The sequence below is a fragment of the Stomoxys calcitrans genome, chromosome 5 (genome assembly GCF_963082655.1).
Source record: "Stomoxys calcitrans chromosome 5, idStoCalc2.1, whole genome shotgun sequence".
NCBI classification, from domain to species: domain Eukaryota; kingdom Metazoa; phylum Arthropoda; class Insecta; order Diptera; family Muscidae; genus Stomoxys; species Stomoxys calcitrans.
This window is the reverse complement of record NC_081556.1, coordinates 156,580,557-156,588,789: the sequence shown is the minus strand read 5'-3', so window position 1 is coordinate 156,588,789 and position 8,233 is coordinate 156,580,557. Positions and strand designations below refer to the sequence as shown.

Sequence of the window (8,233 nt, the reverse complement as noted above, 5' to 3'; positions counted from 1 at the left end):
CATGGGAAATTTAGTAGTCTTAGTGGGAGCTATCATGATGAGGAAAATACGACGAAGCAAATTAATATGTTATAACCGCTTTAGGGATACTGTTCAAACAATAGGAAGCCATTGTCGATCGATCTTCTACACCGAAAATTGTTACCAACGGTATTAATAGTAAATTTATATCCAAACAATAGCTTATGATATGGTTGATCTACCATACCATACGGTACTGTTTTCGTATTAATTTACGGTATTGTTTTACTATCACTATCACTGGTACCATGCGGTATCTATTTTTCTTTCGGTGTACTTTAATGGTTTCATCTCATCTTACAAAGTGGAATTTCTCACTTGGTTTGGTTAGAGTTTTTTTTAACTTTTTACAAACAATTTTTCTTGAGTGTAATTTGTACTTCGATGCTCAGTTACAATTTTCATTTAGCTATGCCATATAGCAGTCAGTTGTTGGCTTTGTTTTTTATGTTGAAACAGTTGTTGTATTTTTGCTGTTAGCTAAAAAATTGTCTTTTTCTCTTTTTTTTCAATCATCATCAGCGATAGCAGTAGGGCGCTACACTAACAGAATTCCAACAGCAGCAGACACAGCAGATTACATATTCTTATTGACTCTATCAAAGAGTTGTTTTTGTTTTTCTTTGTTGTTGCTGGGGCTGTGGGATTTTTGTTGTTGGCTATTCGAATGATGAATATCTCTTGATGCCTCTTTAGGTATTCCTCATTGAATTTCATTCGTAGTGTTTGTGTTGGATGTTATTTAAATTAGTTGGCATGTATTGTTGTTGGTTGGTTGGTGTTGTAATGCACACGCATTGGTGTTGTGCCCATCACCGTTGCCAGCCACAGCACTGAATACTGAAAAATAAAACCAAAAACAATAACAAAATAACAATTACATTGTTGTGCAGGTATCTATTGTTGATGTTGTTGTTGGGCCCTAAATTGAATTGTAATTATTGCCGTAATTGATGAATGAAACCGATAACGCCGCACACGCACGCACATCACTCAACATAGGGTACTCACAAACCTCTACCTCTCCATTCGACACTCTCACTCAATAATCACCATGAACACTCACTGTTTTACAAACACTTTTGGAATTTTTTTTGTAGGGATTTGTTGCCTTTCCGTCATTTTTCTCAACACCTTTTTGCCTCTGAAACCCCTCAAATATTTGTTGATGGTTTTTGTAATACTCCATGGGACATAAATATTTAAGTTTTGCTCGGTAATTTTCCATTAAACGTTTTTTTTGTATTTTATTATTATTTTATTTTTTTGCGTTTTGAGTCTATTGATATCTGCTGGGTCTGGTCACCTTGTAGTGGATTACGTTCGATTATCATCGCTGCTGATATACCTTCGATAGCTCAGTTGGTAGAGCGGTGGACTGTAGAAAATGGTACGAGGAACATGGCTAGGCGCAGGGATCCATAGGTCGCTGGTTCAAATCCGGCTCGAAGGATTCTTTTGTTTTTTTTAACGCTATTAACGAAGTTCGATTGAGAAATTAATTTTCAAAAAAAAATCAACGTTACATTTAGCCAAAATACCCAATAAATAGAAATAAATCTTTTCTTGCCAATTTTCTTTTTGACTATGACTTCTCTAAGATCGAATCTGATTTGATTTTTATCGAAATGTACATCACAGAAAGACAATATTTCAAAAAAATTTTCAATTCACAATTATTGTTTGATATTAAAAATTTGATGTTTCATAACTACTCATGTTATTCGCTTACTGCTTGATGAAAGCACTCTTTGTTCCGATGATATAATGGCGCAGTGGCAAACTATTGCCCATTCCATGGAAAATGCCGCGAAATCCGTACTTGGGTACCGGAAGCCTCCTCAAAGAAACCCTTGGTACGACCAAGAGTGTCGAGATGCTACTGAAGCCAAGAATGCGGCATATAACCCTGCAATCAGTAGCAACGCGCTAGATGAAGGAGGGGTATCGGGAGAAAAGGAGAGAGGAGAAACGTCTATTCCGCAGAAAGAAAAAGGAAATGGAAAGACGTGAGTGTGAGCGAATTGAGTACAGGAGCTTTTAAACTTTGGTGCAGGCACATCCACCTGCAGAGATAAAGAAGGAAATCTGGTAACTGACACAGATAACATGCTGAGGATGTGGAAAGAACATTTTACCCAACTGCAAATGTCCGATGTTGGCGGCGAAGAGGATATCGCAGAACCAATCCCTGATGATGGAGGTCAAAGTAGCAGTGACCCGACTAAAGTACAACAAGGCAGCAGGAGCCGACAGGTTACCCGCTGAACTATTTAAGACCGGAGGCGACACGCTGATAAGGCGTATGCATCAGCTTATCTGAGCAATCTGGCTAGAAGAACGCATATCCAATGATTGGAACCTCAGCATACTATGTACCGTAAACAAATAAGGAGACAAGACGGAATGTGCCAACTACAGAGGAATAAGTCTCCTCTCCATCACATACAATATACACTCGAGCGTACTGTGTGAAAGATTAAAACTAAAATGCAATGAAATAATTTGGTCCTATCAATGCGAGCTTAGGCCTGATAAATCCACCCTGGACCAGATATTCATACTGCGCCAAATCCTGGAAAAGACCCGAGAAGGACAAATCAACACCTACCATCTATTTGTTGACTACAGAGCCGCCTTCGATACTCCTTTACGTTCAACAGTATTTCAAGCCATGTCTGAGTTCGGTATCCCTGCAAAATTAATAAGACTCTGCAGGATGACACTTGCTGATACGCGTTCCTTAGCAAGAATAGGAAAGAATCTCTCCGAACCATTTAATGCCAAACAAGGTTTCAGACATGGAGATAGCATATCGTGGGATCTATTTAGTATCCTGCTGGAGAAGATTATACGAGATGCAGATGTGATATGGCACACTACTCACAAGAGAACACATGCTACTCGCCTATGCCGACGATATCGATATCATAGCTCGGTCACCGGAAGCCTTTGAAAGAATCGAAAGAGAGTCAGTGAAAATGGGTCTGGCAGTGAATGGAGATAAGACGAAATGCATGGTTTCAACTTCAAAAAGCCTTGCACAACCGAGCAGATAAAGAAAATGGAGAAAGTCGGGAACCACAACTTTGAGATAGTCAGTAACTTTATCTAACTCGGCACCGCCGTAGCCGAAACGAATGACACCAGTTTTGAGATTAAGCGAAGACTAAGACTGGCAAACAGATGGTACTTTGGGCTAAGTAAGCAGTTAAGAAACAAGGCTATCGCTCGACAGACAAAGATTACGCTATACGAGACCCTGATTCTACCCGAGCTGTTACATGGTTCTGAAGCCAGGGTACTTGTGACAGCAGACGAGATAGTGTTTGGAGTGTTTGAGAGAAAGATTCTTCGTTAAATATATGGACCAGTTAACGTTAACGGAGAATATAGTCGACGTATGAACCACGAACTGTATGAGCTGTATGACGACGATAGCATAGTTGCATGCATCAAAATACAACGACTGCGTTGGCTAGGTCATATTGTCAGAATGGATGAAGGAGCTCCAGCAAAGAAGACTTTTGAAGGCAAACACCGTGGTACATGCAAACCGGGAAGACCAAAAGTCCGATGGAAAGATCAAGTGGTGGGAAACACTTCGAAACTTGGTGTCCAGAGATTTTAGAATGAGCGCAGAAGATCGAGGCGCTTGGAATGCTATTCTACTTTCGAAATATTCTGTGATAACCAATTAAAGAAAAAGAAGTTATTCGCTTATGCCGACAATATTGGCAATCTATCGGAAAGTCGAAGTAAAATATGTCTCAGTGAGTCTTGTAGTATAACCTTGCATTAATTGGCTGTGACAGAAAAATTGGCACAAGTGCAGTTTACGGGGAAAATGACTAAAAATCCACGAAAAAAAGCACGAATATTCAGTCTGTTTTTGAGGTTAGGGTCTGGGGCTCCAAAACGGGCCTTCTTCATCATCAATTCAAAGTGTACGGAATATATGCAATATGGTACTCAAATTAAAGGAACTTTTAGAATACGAAAAATGGACATAAAACTTAAACCTGAGGCCGCAGGGTTTTGAGAATTTTGAACCCCATTTGAACATTTTTCAAAAAAAAAAAAAGTGTATATGTGAAAAATTGTATTGCTATCGTTGACATTAACCAGGAATTACTGCGTGTAGGTGGTAGTCAGATTTAATTTTTTTTTTAAATATTTTTTTTTTTTAAATTCTTCGTAAAATATGGCTCCAAGTTTAAAAAGAGCGATTTTTTTGGAAAATTTTTTTTTTATATTTTTTTTTTAATCCTTCGCAAAATGTTGCTCCAGATTTAAAAAGCCTCCTTCCACAACGAGTTGGGAGGCACGATTTTGCTTTTTGTTGTCATATCTGTATTCTACGCAAAATTTCCTTTAAATTGAGTACCATATTAGCTGTGTTCGGCGTCATTTCACTTGTTTACGCCAAAATTGGGCTGAAATTTCCTACACAACCCCCCATCACACGCGAGGGGCACTTTTTTAAACATTTGCTTCATATTCCTATTCTACGCAAAATTTGAGTACGTACCATATTGCCCATGTTCGGCATAATTTCGTTTAATAAGGGGGAAGGCCCGTTTGCGGGGCCCCCCAGACCCTAGCCCCAAAAACGGACTTCATATTCATGTTCCTGGGGTAAATTTAGGGGGAATGTTAAAATATTAGAATTTTTTCCGATTTCGCCCCCTGCACATTTATCGAACATTTATCCCATTAGCCGAACATGAAATAGATTTCCAAGCGCCTCGATATTCTACGCAACAAACTCGGAGACCTATTTTCACTTGATCTTTCCATCGGAGTTATGATCGTTCCGGTATGCGTATACCACAGTGCTTTCGTTCAAAAGACCTCGTCGCTTAAGATTCTTCATTCATTCTGACAATAGGACCTAGCCAACGCTACTGTTGTATTTTGAAATGTTAACTATGCTAACATCCTCACACAGTTCCTGATACATACTACGCCGATACTCCCCCATCAACACAAACTAGTTCATAACTTTTACGAAGAATCTGTCTCTCACACACTCGAAGCACTGCCTCGTCTGCTTTCACAGAAATCCATGCCTCGTAACCATATAACAACACGGGTAGTATCAGTGTCTCGTATAGTGTGACCTTCGTTTGTCGATAGGTGGCCTTGTTTTTAAACTGCTTGCTGAAGGTATTACCACACTGTATGATATTATTGTTATACCCTCCACTGTATGGGGGTATACTGATTTCTTCATTCCCTTTGTAACACCTCGAATTATTCGCCTAAGATTCCATAAAGTGTTTATATACTTGATCGTCCTGACATTTTAAGTCCATCTAACCATGTCCGTCCCTCTGTCCGTCCGTCCGTCTGTCGAAAGCACGCGAACTTTCGAAGCAATAAAGCTAGGTGCTTGAAAATTTGCACAGAAACTTCTTATAAGTGTAGGTCGGTTGGGATTGTAAATGGGCCAGTTGGTCCATGTTTTCATATAGCTGCCAAAAAAAAACGTTATTGAGGTTTGACTTCCCGAACTTCTAGAGGGCGCAATTCTTATCCGATTTTGATGAAATTTTGTATGAGGTGTTTTGTTATGACTTCCAATAACTGTGTTCAGTATGGTCTAAATCAGTTGATAACCTGATACAGCTGCCATAAAATCCGATCTCCCGATTAGACTCCTTGAGCTTCTAGAGGGCGCAGTTCTTCTCCGATTCGGCTGAAATTTGGCATATGTCGTTTTGGTGCGACTTCGAATTTGGTGTCGGTAATGGCTTCGTTCGATTTATTTGGAGCTTTCTCAGAGATCGCACTATACGAGTCGTTATAGATGGGTTCTCATCCAATGAGCATAAAATGACCGCAGGTGTACCCCAGGGCTCTGTTTTTACCCCTTCCCTTTTTCTTATTCTCATCAACGATCTGTTGAGTCTACTCATTTGCTGATGACAGTAATCTCTATCATTCATACTCAGTCGACCATAGGCCGCGACTTCGGGACATTGAGCACAAGAGGCGGGTTATGGATGATACACTCTACCAGGATTTGCTGGCCATTTCCGAGTGGGGTCGAACGTTTCGAGTAAATTTTAATGCACGGAAGACTCAATGCTGCTTGTTGTCACTCAAACGATTCGCTGACGCCATTACGATCATCTTTGTCTCTCTTGATGTTCTGGGCATGAAAATAAAGGGTGATTTTTTTGAGGTTAGGATTTTCATGCATTAGTATTTGACAGATCACGTGGGATTTCAGACATGGTGTCAAAGAGAAAGATGCTCAGTATGCTTTGACATTTCATCATGAATAGACTTACTAACGAGCAACGCTTGCAAATCATTGAATTTTATTACCAAAATCAGTGTTCGGTTCGAAATGTGTTCAAATTTTGACAAATTTTGTTCAGCGATGAGGCTCATTTCTGGTTGAATGGCTACGTAAATAAGCAAAATTGCCGCATTTGGAGTGAAGAGCAACCAGAAGCCGTTCAAGAACTGCCCATGCATCCCGAAAAATGCACTGTTTGGTGTGGTTTGTACGCTGGTGGAATCATTGGACCGTATTTTTTCAAAGATGCTGTTGGACGCAACGTTACGGTGAATGAACACATTTCGAACCGAACACTGATTTTGGTAATAAAATTCAATGATTTGCAAGCGTTGCTCGTTAGTAAGTCTATTCATGATGAAATGTCAAAGCATACTGAGCATCTTTCTCTTTGACACCATGTCTGAAATCCCACGTGATCTGTCAAATACTAATGCATGAAAATCCTAACCTCAAAAAAATCACCCTTTACAAAGTGATGTCCGTTGGGCTAAACATGTATTTGAAGTGTCGAAAGAAGCATTCAAGTGTTAAGGCTTCCTTAAACAACGTAAGACTTACTTCACTCCGTCTGACGTTCTTAACATCTACACCACTTTCATAAGGCCGAAAATGGAGTACAACTCACATGTATGGGCTGGAGCTTTAAAATCATCCCGCGATGACGTTGATTGGTGACAGTAGGGTATCCAAATCTATTGCCCCCTTGAACATTGTCACAATGTGGGTTGTTTGGCGCTGTTATATCGGTACTATCATGGTGCGTGATCGTCTTATATTTGTCTCCTTATCCCTGATGTAAGGATGTTTGTCAGGGATACTGGACATTACAGTATAGGAGTGGTACGGTTCATATAATTTAATTTTTGAAGATGTTTTCATGCAAATGTTGACCGTGACTGTGCCTCAAATGGTCCATCCGCTTAGTCCAATTGTGGCATACCCTTTCCAACATTTCGGAAATAAATGCTTCAAAGTTGTCTTCCAATGGGTCAATTGAAGCGGAATTGTCTGTATAGACATGAGCTTTAACATAGCCCCACAAAAAATAGTCTAAAGGCGTTTAATCGAACGATCTAGACGGCGAATTGACCGGTCCCGAACGTGAAATAAAATGCCTCTCAATAAGTCCATCGTTACGCGTGCTGTGTGGCATGTGGCACCGTCTTGTTGAAACCACATGTCATGCAAGTCAAGCTCTTGCATTTTGGGCAAAAAAAGTTGGATATCATCTCACGATAGCGCTCACCGTTCACCGTTCACGTTACGATTCGCATCATCTTTGAAGAAGTACGGTCCAATGACGCCACCAGCACACTAGCCGCACCAAATAGTGATTTTTCTGGATGCAGTAGTAGCTCTTGCAATGCTTGTGTGTGTGTGTAAGATATTTAAATCAGTGTTGCCAAAAAGATAATAGCTAAAAAATCACCCTTCACCGAGAAGACGAAATTCACTAATTCACCTAAAGACACAGTTTTGACAGACGAGATAGTACACCCAAAGTAGTATGAAAATGAGAAAAAGTGCCCAGCCACAAAACCATTTGAATGTGCAGAGTTGGGTATGGATCATGGTAGAAGAGGAAGACCAAAACTTCTATGGGATTATTAAGTGTCTAAAGTCAACTGGAAATTGTAACGGCTGCTTATGTAACTTTGTAAATAGGACTGATTTTTCTGATCAGCATGAAGTTCAATTGCATCACTTAGCCATTTGATGCTCCAAAAAAACAGATAAATTATACGCAGAATTATTTTTAAAGTTGGCTCCTCATTCGTATGCATGTCATATATCCATTTTGCATCAAATCGCAGGCGATAAGCGCTTAAACTAATAATCGCTAATAATAATGACCATTTCATGCAGAGCAGCATAAAGAGGCGATCACGAAATGCAACT

The 8,233-nt window shown here is 39.8% G+C and overlaps 1 non-coding gene across 1 annotated transcript; it reads left to right on the top strand.

Annotated features, from left to right (window-relative positions):
* The first annotated feature begins 1,368 nt into the window (after positions 1–1,368).
* On the top strand, positions 1,369–1,474 carry Trnay-gua (transfer RNA tyrosine (anticodon GUA)). The gene is made up of 2 exons: positions 1,369–1,405; positions 1,439–1,474. It is a non-coding gene; the product is annotated as a tRNA-Tyr (tRNA).
* The last annotated feature ends 6,759 nt before the right edge of the window (positions 1,475–8,233 follow it).